This window comes from Anabrus simplex, chromosome 1, assembly GCF_040414725.1.
Source record: "Anabrus simplex isolate iqAnaSimp1 chromosome 1, ASM4041472v1, whole genome shotgun sequence".
Taxonomy (NCBI): domain Eukaryota; kingdom Metazoa; phylum Arthropoda; class Insecta; order Orthoptera; family Tettigoniidae; genus Anabrus; species Anabrus simplex.
This window is the reverse complement of record NC_090265.1, coordinates 1,356,327,740-1,356,344,771: the sequence shown is the minus strand read 5'-3', so window position 1 is coordinate 1,356,344,771 and position 17,032 is coordinate 1,356,327,740.

Genomic DNA, 17,032 nt, shown 5'->3' with positions numbered 1-17,032 from the left:
GTCAGGACAAGCTATTTTATATATATATAGACTAGCAAGATACCCGTGCTTCGCTACGGTATTATACTGAAATTTATAATTGAATGCTTATTGTTTTATATATAATCCGCCGAAATTCACGATCTGACTGGTTATCTGAGAGAATCCGCCAAAATTCGCAATCTGACTCGTTTTTTAACAGATTAAGGCAAGTTTCCTCCCATTTTTCAATCTTTCTTTCCAGCAATCGATTTCGTACTTCCCGGGCTAGGTCCAGGTATTCCACCCGGTCAGTTGGGTCCCTAAATCTTTGCCATCTTTTCCTATAAGAATTTTTAATATGGATCAAATCCTTGAGGAGATCCGGCGTGGTGTCCTCTCGGGTGCCTTGGCGGTACTGAACTCGCGGCTGGACTGCATTCTTAGTCATTAACCGTCCAGGACCCGTTTCCAGCGCGGTCTGCACATTTGACGACGGCCCAGAACATTATTATTATTATTATTATTATTATTATTATTATTATTATTATTATTATTATTATTATTATTATTATAGATGTTCTGGACCCCACAGCAAGATGCAAGACCGCTACTTGGCGGTAAATTACATCTGCTGCCAGTGTCATTGTTAACAATGTGACCAGCACCATTGTCGCGCGTAGCCAAGTGTGCGGGATTTCTGGTGATACGAATGACATATTCCGTGCATTGTTGACCTTATTATAGAGGTGAACAATTGGACGGTCAATCTCATTCCTGTCGTTTATTTCAAAGGTGTTTACTTTTTTATTTATATGCCAGGAGAATGTACTGTAATCTAAGAATGTTCTCCGAAGAAAAAGATGGCTCTTGAAAACGAACCCAGGAAAGATAGAAAATGATCGGTTTATGATCAGAATAAGTACATCGGAAATCTACACCCTGTTTCCAGTCATTCGACAGGGTCAGGAATGGAATGAGTAAAGCCCGCATCTAGCGGCGGCAATAGGAATTGTGCCGGCTGCCGAAGCCTGTCGCACTCCTCTGGGGCAATGGATAATGAATAACAAATGAAATGAAATGATATTGGACAGTGTTTCTGGAATTAATGATGACAGGGAAAACCGGAGTATTCGGAGAAAACCCTGTCACGCCTCCGTTTAGTCCAGCACGAATGTCTCATGGAGTGACCGGGATTTGAACCACATAATCCAGCTGTGAGAGGCAGGCGCTCTGTCATCTGAGCAACGGAGGCTCCTTATAAGTACATTATGAACAGTAAAATCAACTATTCTCACCTCCTTTTACACCCCACCGCCGTTAAGTTTATTTACCCCCGCCCCCCACAAAAATAACAGAAAGGCATGTTTCTTTATGTTTAAAGGAGATTCCAAACACCAATGTTCACGTCTATTACCTTCAGTTTTGAGATGTAAGTATCCCCATAAAAATAATTCACTTTTTTCACTTCCTTTCACACTCCTCCCCCCCCCCCCACCCGAATTGAATTTTCCGGCAAAAACCTTGTTTCTTTAATCGTAAAGGGTCTTCTAAATACCAATTATCACGACTCTAACTTCCTCAGTTTTTGATTTGTGTGACCTCATGAAAGGAATTCAACTCCTTTTCAAATCCACCCACCAAGATGATTCCCCCCCCCCCCGCCGCGTTTTCTTTGTTTCTAAAGGAGATCCAAATACCAATTTACACGACTGTAACAACTTTAGTTTTTATTAGACGTAAGTATTCTCATACAATTAAGTCAATTAATTTTTCAATTCTTTCACCCCCCCCCCTTCATTGGATTTTTCGAGAATACGCGTTTCTTTACTTTAAAGCAGAATCCACATATCAAATTTCACGTCTGTAACATCTTCATTTTTGAGATATCAGTAGCTTAATTAAAATAATGGCATTCAACCCATTATTCACCCTTTTTCACCCCTCCTATTGGGATTTTCCGAAAACAAAAAATACATGTTTCTTTATTTTTAAATTAGGATTTAAATACCAATTTTTACATCTGTAAACTTTTCAAGTTTTAAGATGTAGATACACTCATTTTAAAAATTCACCCCCTTTTTCACCCCCCCCCATATTTGGATTTTCCAAAAACGAAAAAATACCGTTTTTTATTTTTAAAGTAGATCCCAAATACCAATTTTCAGGTCTGTAATATCTTCAGGTTCTGAAATAAAAGTAGCATCATTAAAGACATTCAACCCATGCTTTACCCTTTTCCACCCTTCCCATTGGGATTTTCCGAAAACAAAAATATACGTGTTTCTTTATTTTTAAAGGAGATTCTAAATACTAATCTTTTACATCTTTAAACTTTAAAAGTTTTGAGATATAGATAGACTCATTTTAAAAATTCACCCCCTTTTCACACCCCCCATTAATTGGATTTTCCAAAAACAAAAAATATGTATTTCTTTATTTTTAAAGGAGATCCTAAACACCAATTTTCAGGTCTGTAATATCTTCAGTTTCTGAGATATAAGTATCCTCATGAAAGTCATTCAACCACGTTTTCACCCCTTTTCACCCCTCCTATTGGGATTTTCTGAAAACCAAAAAATACGTGTTTCTTTGTTTTTAATGAAGATTCTAAGTACCAATTTTTACATCTGTAAACTTTAAGAGTTTTGAGATATAGATGCACCCATTTTAAAAATTCACCCCCTTTTCACCCTCCCATTAATTGGATTTCCCCCAAACAAAAAAATACGTGTTTCTTTATTTTTAAAAGAGATCAAAAGTACCAATTTTCATGTCTGTAATATCTTCAGTTTCTGAGATATAAGTACCGGTATCCCGATTAAAGGCATTCAACCCCTTTTTCACCCTTTTGTGCCCCTCCTATTGGGATTGTCTCAAAACAAAAAAATACGTGTTTCCTTATTTTTAAAGAAGATTCTAAATACCAATTTTCACATCTGTAAACTTTTAAAGTTTTGAGATATAGACACACTCATTTTAAAATTTCACCCCCCTTTTCACCCCCTTAGCGACGGAATATCCAAAAATCCTCTCTTAGCGAGCACCTACATCTTAATATGAATATATCTCCAAAATTTCATTTCTTTATGTCCAGTAGTTTTGGCTCGGCGATGATGAATCAGTCAGTCAGTCAGGACAAGCTACTTTATATATATAGATAAGCGAGTGGAAACAACTTAGCGTGTGTTACAATAGTTTCCTCTTTCGACACTGGTCGTCACTGCATTCAATTTGCTGACTGTAAGTTGAAAGATGGCTCTCCTGTGTTAGCTTCTAGGTGTTCAGTTCTTACCTACAGAACATGGGATAAGTGGATGCCGTACAAGTTCGATTCTCGAACGAGTCTAGTGTTTTGTACTCAGTGAGTGGAGTCAATTTAGAAAAGGATCAAAAGTTTTCGGGGATATAGAGAGATCAGAAAAGCGGGTTATAAGGAACAGCAGTTACACAATTTATTTTAACAATATTAAGAACAAATAAGAATAAATAATCACATTGAAAGAAGAAAAAAATTTTACAATCTTTAAAAAAAGATAAATGCGTGACCTTGAGCTAAAAGCCACGGGTGCTGCACTTTTAATATTGAAAGTAATAAAACTGTCTTGTTGAAGCTAGAAAAATTCAGCATAATCCGAAAGAAATACATGAACTACATTGTGGGCTAACTAATGTCAAACCATAATTTAAGTTAGAAAAGTTTTGATAACAAGAAAATATAGAAGTTAATTAAAGATTACAAGAAAACGTTGAGTTTAAATAAAGAAAAGAAAATTGATTGACAAAAATTCACAAAAAATATTTGACTAGGTTACAAGCTCTTGAAGAGTGAAGATTTGTAGCACTCCTCCAGGGAGAAAATGTTCAGCAAAACTTAAAAAATCCAGATAACAGCATTTAGAGCCTTCAGCCATAAAATTTCGATGACTAGTAGGAAAAACCCAGGTGAACAGATCTTCACCGGCGGCTCAATGAACCAGTTGTCAGCAAATGTTTAAAAAAAGAAGAGGTATGAGTATTTAGTGCTACTGCCGAATACGAAGAAAGGCAGACGAATAAATTGCCGTTAAATGCGAGAGTCCAAACTGCCATCCGATATGTTTCTGCGTTTCTGCATTGAACCTGAAAACTCTGTCACGCAGGTGGCTACTGTAGTTTATGTTAGCTGCTTCATGACATGTTGGCGTGCCTCAGACCTGCAGCAAAAGCACACACATACGCTAGCGAGTGGTTGACCTTCTGATGGCTGAATGCAAGCTAGCAAGCCTGCTGCTAGCATTTTGTAGAGGGGTGGAATGTTCTTGAGGCGGAAGACGAAAAATAGCGCAGGAATATTAAAAATTAAGTTACCATAGGGAATAATAATAGATAAAAAATACAAAAAAATCCGAAAAAGGTCCTGAAGGAATACTAGTAATAATGTTCAAAAAATAATTTAGAAAAAATAAATAATATATTAAAATGTTAACCAATCAAAGGGAAGACAGTGACGAAAAGTTACATCTTCGGTACCAATCAGCGTAAAAGTTACCGATGACGTGGGCACATGTCCAGGTGATAGTAGCCAATAAGAAAATTAGGAGTTAATGACCACAGGGTCAAGAAAGCATAGAAAATAGTTTTCATTAAACCTGCGGTATAAGCACACAAACGTGAACTTAAACTCTTCCAGACTGAAGAGTTACTTGAATTAGGAGCAAATTAAAGGTAAGATTACATCAATAAATAACTAAGTTGATAAAAAACGATAAGTACCGAAATTTAAAAGGTATGAATATACATTTATCATCAAATTGCCAATACGTTCATGGTAAGCATGAACCGGTGAGCTTTGCAGGAGATGAAACGAGGGTCCCATTGAGTCTTGCAGGAACTATAGGCCTAGACGCTGATCCAAACATTGTGTTGTGACATAACTTCAAGTGGAGAGAATAGCGCAATAAAATCCTTTTACTGATTCTGATGTTCAGGAAATGTTGGAACATGGATCATCACTCGCCAGTCTTGAGTCTGCAGTCGCTTAATTGCGGCCAGTGTCCAGTATTCGGGAGATAGTAGGTTCGAACCCCACTATCGGCAGCCCTGAAAATGGTTTTCCGTGGTTTCCCATTTTCACACCAGGCAAATGCTGGGGCTGTACCTTAATTAAGGCCACGGCCGATTCCTTCCCACTCCTAGCCATTTCCTGTCCCATCGTCGCCATAAGACCTATCTGAGTCGGTGCGACGTAAGCAACTAGCAAAAAAAAAAAAAAAAAAAAAAAAGTCTTGAGTCGGTAACAAATTATAAATGACAGAAGTGAGAGAGAAACAGGAAAACGTTTGCAGCTAGGTTTGAAATGGAAAATTTCACAAACCGGAACGATTATCCCGCTCACCGTATTTTAAAACAACATTAAGCATAAAATAATTTATTGCATATGCATTAAGACAACATTCGAGTGCCATTTTTGCTAGTTGCTTTACGTCGCACCGACACAGATAGGTCTTATGGCGACGATGGGACAGGAAAGGTCCAGGAGTGGGAAGGAAGCGGCCGTGGCCTCAATTAAGGTACAGCCCCAGCATTTTCCTGGCGTGAAAATGGGAAACCACGGAAAACCATTTTCAGGGCTGCCGACAGTGGGGTTCGAACCTACTATCTCCCGAATACTGGATACTGGCCGCACTTAAGCGACTGCAGCTATCGAGCTCGGTCGAGTGCCATTTAATTTCAACTGGAACCTAAACGTCTGCTCTAGAAAGTGTTTTTTTTTACCTGAAAACTTTCATCTAGGCTAACTGCTTATACATGGTGCACCTAGAGCGAAGATACCTGGCTAGTGCCAAACGACTGCACAGGCGTTGCTGATACGATGTTCCAGGTCGTTGATGTCCTTAACCGGAGTAGTGTACTCCACACTTTTCATTTATCCCCACAGATACAAGCCCAGTGGATTAAGATCAGGAGACTAGGCAGGCCAGTGCACTGGACCTCGACGCCCGTTCCATCGTCGTGGGAATATGATGTCCAAAATCTGCTTACGTGCAAACCGAAGTGCGCTGGTGCCTCATCATGTATGGACCACGTGTTGGGGTGAGCTCCTATGGGCACATGTTCCAGTAGCGTGTCCTTCATGAATGTCAGATACGCTGCTCCATTCATCGTCGGCGTAGCACGTATGAGCCGATTTCATTGTGTCCAAAGCGCTGTTGATAATTAGCGACAGCCGTACCACAGGGATTTTCAACTGCTCACACGTGTCTGTGTTATGCAAGTTTATGATGCCTTCTCTTCAAAATATGGCTTCGTCGGTGAACAAAACGGACGACAAAAACGCCGGCATAGTAATGGCCATATGAAACAGCTGTACCTTGAACCAAAGCATATCAGGATTTTCTTTAGATCCCAGAAATCACTCCCCCATCTCTAACAGTTGTTACATATGTTTAGATACACTTTGTACATGTTATATAGCGGGATTTCATTGGGTTTGGCGAAAGACGTTGTAAATATTGATATCAAGGGTTCTTTTTCAGATGTAGAATTACATGAGCCTCATTCTGAGATAAATTAAATACTGCAAAACATCCTGTACCGATTTTTACTTGTGCTTTTAAATATTTCACAGCTTAACTGAAACGAATTCATTTTTCTTATCTTTCTTAGATTAACCGCTTAGACACTTTGCGAGCTCTCGGAGCCGGATTTTTTCCAGTAATTAGTTCTAATTTTATTATGAAGGTAGCATAATGCAACTCATTTGTATAGGGTTGGACATAATCTCGAGATTAGGAGGATATCAACAGACACGGGAAGAAATTTGTAAAGGTCGAGTGGATCAGGCACCAAGAAGGGCAATAGTCTCATAGAAGAATACAGTTGTGAAGTATGAATAAATGATGTGTTGAGAGCACAGTAAGGATGTAAAACCACTATTAGGTCTTCCGAGAGCTTCAACTCCTCATCAGGACTGAACCATTATCATGATTTCTTAAGGAGAACGTCAGCTACTTATTTCTTTTTTACATAAATTGTTGGAAAATTATGGAATTAATCATTGTACGAATACAAATTCTATAATTTTGTGTGTTAGTCTTTGACTTCTAACTGCTACTGAACTGTATGTTAAATAGCATTATTATTTTATGTTAAAGAATGTTAGCGATTGGCGATAAGCCACATTCATTCATCCACATTGGCGATACATATAAGATAATGGTACTTACCAGTCGTGATTATTTTTTACTTCTTTTCCCAGTTGTTTTTATATTTAATGATTTTTTGTCGTTTGTCTGTTGTTTAAAGGGGCCTAACAGCTAGGTCATCGGACATTGATTTATTTTTACAAAGCGATATAATTCGTTGCCCTGCTCATCAAGTGCTTCTCTCTTACAATTTCCAGCAACGCTTAACCGATTAAGTTATTTATCCAGCTCATCGTGTCATCACAGCCTTGGTCTACGAAGGGGTTGATTTTTCGTGATATTCCTTCCATCGCATTTCTGACATCTTCTTCACATGAACAGTCCACTGGATCCATATTATCCACCCTTTACACTATCCAGGATGCCCCTGAATATCTGTACACTTTGTTCGAATGGGTGACCCAAATGGCAGCAAAAGGGATGGGCAAAGCCGCAAGTATAAGACATTTAGGATACTGCTTTACTGTAATATTAAGTAAACTCACTCTGTGGATCATTGGTAAGTATCTGCCTTCGGATACCAAGATAGTGGATTCAAACCCGGCAGAGGTAGTCGGATTTTTGAAGGGCGGATAAAAGTCCATTCAACACTCCATGTCGTACGATGTTGGCATGAAAACGATCTCTGGTGACGAAATTGTTGTTCACCGGACGAAATTCACAAAAACTCAGCGATAGACGCCCAAGAGAGGTTCAGTTTACTCTGCCATCTAGTAGGCCTACAGTAAAATGAAACGTCAAAACGACGAGCAAGCAGCAAGATGGCGTCAAATTAAAATACTTGCACACGGCAGCTGAGGCTATGCGACTATTATTACTACATTAATTAGGACTACTGGCTTCCGTTTCATTTCTGTTTAAAACTGGCTTTCTGGTATTCCCAACACTGTCGCCGTGTACTACGCCAGTGTATTTGGTGAACTAACATTTAGCTTTGATTGCTACATCGATCTGACCGATGAATATGTATTATTGTTAATTAGCATAGTTTTATAATGCTAATAACATGGATACTTATTAAATATTCCGTAATAATAATAACCGCATGGCACCACAGCCCTGAAGGGCCTTGACCAACCAAGCGACCGCTGCTCAGTCCGAAGGCCTGCAGATTACGAGGTGTTGTGTGGTTAGCACGACGAATTCTCTCGACCTTATTCTTGGCTGCCTAGACCAGGGTCGCTATCTCACCGTCAGATAGCTCCTCAATTTTAATCCCGTAGGCTGAGTGGACCTCGAACCAGCACTCAGATCCAAGTAAACATCTCTGACCTGGCCGCAAATCGAACCCGGAGCCGCCGGGTAAGAGGCACGCGCGATACCCCTACATCACGGGGCCAGAAATAATATTATTAATAATAATAATAATAATAATAATAATAATAATAATTTATTTTTACAAGTTCCTTTACGTCGCACTGACACAGACAGGTCTTATGGTGACGATGGGATGGGAAAGGGATAGGAGGGGGAAGAAAGCGGCCGTGGTATTAATTAAAGCACAGCCATAGTATTTGCCTCGTGTGAAAATGGGAAAACACGGAAAACCATCTTCAGGGCTGCAGACAGTGGGGTTCGAACCCACTCTCTCCCGAATACTGGATACTGGTCGCACTTAAGCGCCTGCAGCTATGGAGCTCGGTCAATAATAATAATAATAATAATAATAATAATAATAATAATAATAATAATAATGATTTCCTCATGATTGTCTTTTAGGTACTGACTTTGACCTGTATATCTGCAGCTATACTTTGTGATGAGTAGTTAGGGTGGCGGGTTTCTAACTGAAAGGCCCGGCATTCGAATCCCACTCTCGCCTACAGATTTTTAAATCTGTAGTACATACACATGCGTAATTATGACCTTTTTCTAGGCGTTTCTAGAAACATCGTGTTATTAGTCCAGAAGAATACGTATCCAGAATATTCCCGTTGGGTATAAAAGCGATGGTCCTCTTGTACGAAGGCGTCTTACAACAGCAACGTTACGAAGATATGGTAGGCTACTATCGTAATTAACAATAATATACGTCGGTCAAATCGATATAGCAATCGATGCTAAATGTATACGTACGAAGAATTGGCAGCGGTGGTACAAGTGGTTGGTGAGGCTGAAGGAAAGTTTCTGCTGCACGAACACACAAGAGAGCACGGTGAGAGCGTCTCCTTGTTCTTTTCCAAGACTTTAATACAGTTTCAGTTTACTGCAAAACCCACTTTTAATTACTTCATGCTATGACGTAAAGGCCTTCTTTCCGTACTCAAAAGTGTATGGAAAATGACATTTTATCGTATTGTAATACTGTCCACTCTGTTTTAATTGGAAATCATCTCTGATTGGTCGAACTCCACTTCACAGTAACGTGAATGCGGATAGTCAAAGAGATTATGAACAGAGAACACTTAACCTTGTTTTCATTTTTCTCCGCGTGAATGCAGCACTCTACTTCCATATTCATTTACAGCAAAAGTGGCGTCTGTATTCCGAGGTCAAGTAATCTGCCGCCATCAGATGTTGACTAATGTATAGAGTAATCAATTTCTAACAGACAGATATAGCATATATTACAGTGTATCATAAATTTCGTATTACCTTTATTAATCCAGGTCCAGAGGACCATGTTTACGTCTCTGGTAGCTTAGTGGACTGTTCTTTGCTCCAAATAACATTAATTTTGCTTGTTGATTACCACACAACTCCATGTATACACCTCTTATGTGTTTCTTAGCAACATAATCACAAGCAAAAGATGATGATGATGATGATGATGATGATGATGATGTTTAAAGCGGCCTAACATCTAGGTCATCGGCCCCTAATGGTACGAAGTGAAATGACAAATTAAAAGCCAAAAAACTGACCACAATACAAAACGTGAGGACGAAGAATGAATGAATTGATATGGATTTAAAACGATCAGTGGAACCGACCCTCAGTGCTTTACATGCACAGAAGCTGGCGTAGAACAATAGTATTACTAATCAAGGGACTGCTTCTATAGAACAATACTGAATCGATGCTACTTGTACTCGAAAGGGGTCCAAAATCCAAGTCAGCGGCCCCTCACAATGATACTTATCGCTAGGAAAGTAGAACAATGGTATTTGTCATGTTGCGGTACTAATCAAGAGTAGCGTAGACTCGCGGCATTCCATACATTATGGTACTACTCACAGGTAATGACATTCGCACATGTATTACAGACCTACGCTGTTTCGCACATTGCGGCGCCATTTACAGGCAACGCAAACCTATGGTGTTCATCACATAAGGGTGCTGACCACAGGGACTCGTACTATCCCGTGGTGTTCCTCATATAGTGGGTACTAATCATAGGCAAGCCAGAATCATGGGTTCCCTCATCCCATGGTGTCGCCCATATAGTGCTACTAAGCACAGGTACTGTAAAAGCCATCGCGCTCTCGTTTGCTACTAATCACAAACCTATACGGTACCCAACATAGCGATCCATGGTGTTCCCCGCGTGTGGTACTAATCACAAGTAGTTTCATGGTTCTAATTTGATCATTTCTTGGTCGCCCCTTTTAGTCGCATCTTACGACAGTCAGAGGGTACCGTGGATGAATTATTCGTCTGGGTGCCCCACCCACATGGGGTTGTGTGTTTGGTCCGTGAGAGGTATTTTATTTCCCTCAAGTCCGCCGGCAAGCCGGTTAGGACTCCCCTATCCGCCACCTGGGACGCACCATTCGGGAGTATCACCTCTCCCCCCCCCCCCCGCTACGCCAGCGTAGTGGGTTCGTGGAGAAGCAAAAGAAAAACCCGTCACTGCATGATTCAAACATGGCGTGACAACATATCAAAATCTTTCATAATTAAATCATTTAAAATAACTAAAATTTACTATAGTATGATCTAAAATATAGTACAAAACAGCCACTAAAGTGATAAGTTTACTCGTTAATCGCAATGTAAAAGATCACTTTCCGTGGCTGTTGCTTAAGTAACTATTACGTAGGTATTATAATTACTTACCGCAATGTTTTATTAGAAATCGTCTCTGATTGGTTGAACTCCACTTCACAGTAATGTAAACACGGACAGTCAGAGAGATCATTAATCAGCGAACTGTTCCTCCGCCTGACTGCAGCATCATACCCATCTACATCTGCATTCCCAGCTTAAGAAATCTGCCGCCTTCACCATGTTGACCAATGCATAGGTTAATTCACTTCCGGCAGATACATGCCGCATATATCCAATGTATCATAAAGCTCGTATTATCTTCATTAATCTAGAGCCGGCGGACCATGTTTACGATTCTTAGTGCTCTGTTCACTGCTTCAAATAACATTAATATTGATGTTCTACTAGGGGCTGCTTGGGCGAGGTGGTAGAGGCGTGCTCGGTTCGCCCGGAAGGCGTGGGTTCGAATCCCCGACAGGAAGTCGTAAAATTTAAGAAACGAGATTTCCACTTCCGGAGGTGCAAATGGCCTTGAGGTTGACTCAGCCTACACCAAAAATGATTACCAGGTTAATTCCTGGGTGCGAATGTGGCTGGCCGTAGAGCTAACCACTCTACCCCATCACGTGCCGAGGTTACGGATAGTGGAAGCCTTTACCTTCCACCCCTCCAAGGGCCTTCATGGCCTGTACGGAGATGACTTTGCTTTGATGTCTTACTACCACATAAATCCATGTACACACCTATCATATCTTTCATAGCAACACACACAGTCAAACAAGAAAAGGAAGATAAATGTCACTGCACGAGTCAAACATGGATAATTTGCGTGGCGACGTACCAAAATGATTTATTATGACTAGAGCCCGAATGTTTATGCAGTAACAGGTTAGAATGCAAACTTACTGAAGCGAGTAACAAGTAGAGTCTAGCCGCACGACGGTAGTGCTGTGAGGGTTACATAAATATTAAGGGTTCGGCCCATTAGAACCCCCTAGAATTTAGGTTACTCCCACTAGATTACGTTAGAACGGGCTAGTCGACATTTCCTACTAACAAAATTATTTAGTAACGAAATTATTTAGTAGGAAATGTCGACTAGCCCGCTCTAACGTAATGTAGTGGGAGTAACATAAATTCTAGGGGTTCTAATGGGCCGAACCCCTAATGTTTATGCAAACCTCATAGCATTATCGTCGGGGGTGATGCTGATTCCTCCCCGTGGTGCCCCTGGATAGGTACAGGTAACTGTGTTGCCAGTACTGAACTGAACGTCAGCTTTTGGTTGCCAGACTATCACTTGTGATCTCCTGGCTAATGGTACACAAAACGAATGATACTAGCTCTTTTCAGAGCCAATCTGCAAATCCCTTGGGAACTGTTCTGAGAGTCCTTCAAATCAACATCGAAGGAATCAGTAGATCTAAAAGTGACTACCTTTCCAAACTGGCATTGGAAAATAATGTTGATGTAATATGCATTCAGGAAACTCATGCCTCTGATCCATCTCAGCTTCGTTCAAGAGGAAACATTCCTGGATACAAGTTACTGGGAGCTACTTATCATCAGTCTTATGGAACTGCAACCTTTGTTCGAAATTCCATCGCCTGCTCTTATTTAGTCTCAGCTAATTCTGATGCAGGCATTTTCAACATCACTACAAAAGTCAATGATGTATCAATCATAAATATTTATAAACCTCCAGGAATTCAGTGGCCTGACAGTGTTCTTCAAACAATCTCTCACCCATCCATCTATGTGGGTGATTTCAATAGTCATCATACTCTGTGGGGTTATAGATATAGTGACCAGTGTGGAGAAAAACTTATAGAGTGGGCAGAGCTTTGTAACATGCAACTGATTTTCAATCCAAAAGACAAACGTGCATTCAAGTCAGGAAGATGGGACTCAGAGACCAATCCTGACTTGTGCTTTGCTTCATGTGATTGTCAGGGATCCAGCTTACCTGTGTTTCGTAAAGTTCTTATGAACTTTCCACATAGTCAACATCGACCTGTCCTTCTGGAAACTGGAATGCAGATTCCTATTATAAGATCTTCTCCACTCCCTCGTTGGAACTTTAGTAAAGCTAGTTGGGAGAGCTATTCAGCTGATCTTGACAGTACCATACGATGGATTCCTCCTGAGGTTAGTAACTACTCTAGGTTTGTGACAGCTACTCTAACATGCGCTAAAAGACATATTCCCCGCGGATTGAGAAAGGACTTTATTCCAGGGTGGGATGAGGCTTGTGAAGTACTTTATGAGGATTTCCAGGAGAGTGGTGAAAAAGATGTAGCTGACGAGCTCCTTCATAAACTAGATGAAGCTAGACGAAGCAGATGGAAGGAAACCATAGATACACTGGACTTCAGACACTCAAGTAGAAAAGCTTGGAGTCTTCTAAAGAAGCTGGGAAGAATACCTTACAGTCCCCAGCTGAAACCAGAGGTTTCACCTAATCATATTGCTAGTCGCATTGCCAGTTTGTCCAAATCCAAGCCAGACAAATTACACAAAAGGTTTATAAAAAACGAACTGTTCCGTTTGAAAAAGGAGTACACTACTTCTTCCAACATTTCTGCTCCTTTTACTGAGCAAGAGCTTTTGCTTGCCTTAAATGAATTGAAAAATGGAAAATCCCCGGGTTTTGATGGTATACACACAGAATGTTTGAAGCACTGTGGAAAAATTGTAAGGAACTGGCTAGTGCAGTTTTTTTCAAACATACTCCGAACAAGTCAACTCCCTTCAGAGTTTAAACGAACTAAGATACTAGCTATCTTAAAACCTGGTAAACCTACGGATTCTGTCGAAAGCTATAGACCAATTGCCTTAATGAGTGTCTGCTTTAAGCTCTTGGAAAGGCTTATCTACAATAGAATAAGTCCTCTAATTTTTAAAATCATTCCAATCGAACAGGCTGGTTTTAGACCTCAACGTAGTTGTGAAGATCAGGTGCTTGCACTGACAACACATATTGAGACAGGTTTTGAAAAGCAATTAAAGAGTGGTGCAGTGTTTATTGATCTAACAGCTGCATATGATACAGTGTGGAGAGAAGGTATTGTGTATAAGTTCTTTAAACTGACAAAGTGTAGTCAAATGTCGCGTCTGATTAACAATATGCTCTCAAACAGAATTATCCAGGTAGTCATGCATACAAATCACAGCAAAATAAAGGTACTTAACAATGGTTTACCTCAAGGATCTGTTCTCTCTCCATTACTGTTTAACTTGTATATTGCAGACATACCTGTCACGAGCTCTCGTCAGTTTGCTTATGCTGAGGATCTGGCAATAATTAGTCAGCATGTGGATGCTAATGTGATAGAGAGAACTTTAAATGCAGATCTGGATGTTTTGTGCACATACTTCAAAACGTGGTGCTTGAAACCAAGCCCTAGTAAAACGGAAACCTGCTTCTTCCATTTAAATAACCGGCAAGCGAATATCACCTTGAAAGTGTCACTTAATGGAAGTCTTCTCCCTCACAATGCAACCCCAAATATCTTGGAGTTTCTCTCGACCGAACGCTATCATACAGGAAACATCTAACCAACCTAGCAGCCAAATTAAGGTCACGCAACAACATCATTCACAAACTTGCTGGCTCCACATGGGGAGCCTCTGCATCTACTTTGCGTACTTCAGCTATGGCGCTGGTGCTTTCCACAGCTGAGTACTGTTCTTCCGTATGGATCAACAGCTCTCATGCTAAAAAGGTGGACTGAATGAAACAATGCGTGTCATAAGTGGCACAGTAAAATCTACTCCTCTTTTCTGGTTGCCAGTGCTCAGCCACATAGAACCTCCTAGAATTAGAAGACTGAACAACTTGTTTAGAGAATACAGCAAGATATTAACCAATCCTGATCTCCCCATCCATGAAGATGCTAACGTCAGATTCAGCCGCCTCAAATCAAGATCTCCTCCTATTCAAACAGCACAGGAACTTGTTAGAAGGGATTTCAATCCAAAAGCAGATTGGCAACAAGAGTGGAACAGCGTAACTCCGACTCAATGGCGGGCATTGTTCAATTATAAGAATCTTCCAGCTGGCTTTGATTTACCCCGCAAGACATGGGTAGCCCTCAACAGAGTCCGTACTAACCACGGGAGATGTGGTTCAATGATGTTTAAATGGGGTATGAGATCTTCCCCAGCCTGTGACTGTGGGGCAGTTAAACAGACTATCGACCATATCGTCACCGAATGCATTGGAAGGGCATTCGCTGGATCTAGCCAGGACTTTGTGGTGGCTTCTGCTGAGGCCATACAATGGCTAGAGAATTTGGATCTAAATCTTTGAACCCTTTTGCTTGCATGATTGTTTTCAATGTTATGTGTATATCTTATAATTATGTATATAATGGTTTGTGCTTACTGTTCATTTATATTTAATCTTTGTATTGTTTTGTGTACGTTACCATACGCTAATAATAATAATAGCATTATCGTCGTGCGGGTAGACTCTACTTATTACTCGCTTCAGTAAGCTTGCATTCTAACCTATTATTGCATAAACAACCGGGCCCTAATTGTGACACATTTAATTTAAGTGAATTCACCATAGTACATGAAATAAAATAATGTATCCAACAAGCAATAAAGTGATAAGTTTACGTTATACGTTTCATAATCTCGCTCGTAACATACACTATAACTTTCCGCGCCAGTTGCGTAAGTAACTAATCACGCAATTACAGGGACATTGCATGATAATGTCACTTCCATATCCAAAATATATTCGTACGAGATTATCGTAGCTCATCCTTCTTATAACAGTTAAGCACATTGGCTACTGTCTTCGTGAAAGGGTGACCGCTTCGATTCACGGGGCTGTGCGAGAACTCCTACCCACATCGACAATAGCGGGAGACGAGAGCGCCCCCAATTGCAAAGCATCGGACTTATAAGAATTAAAGCAATATTGGCAATCATCTTGGTGAAAGGGTGACCGCTTCACTACACGTGAAATGTGAGAGAATTCCTACCCGCATCAACACCAGGGGACGATGACATCACCCCCAAATCAAGACATATTGATGCAGTGAGAAGGTACTATCAACTCAGAGTAAAGCAACATTGGGTGTTGTTACTTTCTGAATGAGTGCCCACACACACACACCCACCCACTCACTCACTCACTCACACATAAGAAAGCACGATGAGAGCGGGTCCATTTCAACCAATGACTAACACGCCACCCTGCGCCGCAAGCTCTCCTCAGTAACAGGAGCGGTGATTGGGGGGGGGGGGGGGGCGTGGGGGGCAGCCGCCCCCACTTTCTGGAGAAAATCTTACATTTTTATTCCATTTTAGCCGACTGAAACTAGTAATTATAGGAATTATTAAACAGAACAATTTATACAAGCCCTGTTGTCTTATCAGCAAATGCTTTCTTTTATTTAATTTAATTATCAACAAAATTATTGGCGGAAATACGCACAAAATATCGTTCGACTCGGCTAACCGATTTGTATAGCGCCACAGCAAGTAGTGGAGACTTTGCATGTGCTGTGAGGAAGGGCAGCAGGGGTATACTTTTTTTTGCTAAGGTCATGGGCATTGAGGTCTAATTCACCCACTTACCTCGCGCAATCGTCAGTCTGGCAGTCTCTGTAGTGTCTGTTAGTTTCGTAGTGTGTAATATTGTTCCTTTCGCGAACGTTTTATTGTATAGTATTGAATCAAAATCTCAAAAAATCTATTGTTACCGCACTTAAATGGGTAAACTGTCAACCTCTTCCTCTCTGTTGAAATTCGTTCAGAGAGCATTAAAAACTCACCGTTTAGTAGTTATTTCTTCAGTTTTGAATTAAAGTAATGTTATTGCCTTTACGTCCCACTAACTACTGTTTACGGTTTTCGGAGATGCCGAGGTGCTGGAATTTAGCCCCGCAGGAGTTCCTTTACGTGCAAGTCAATCTATCGACAATAGCCTGACGTATTTG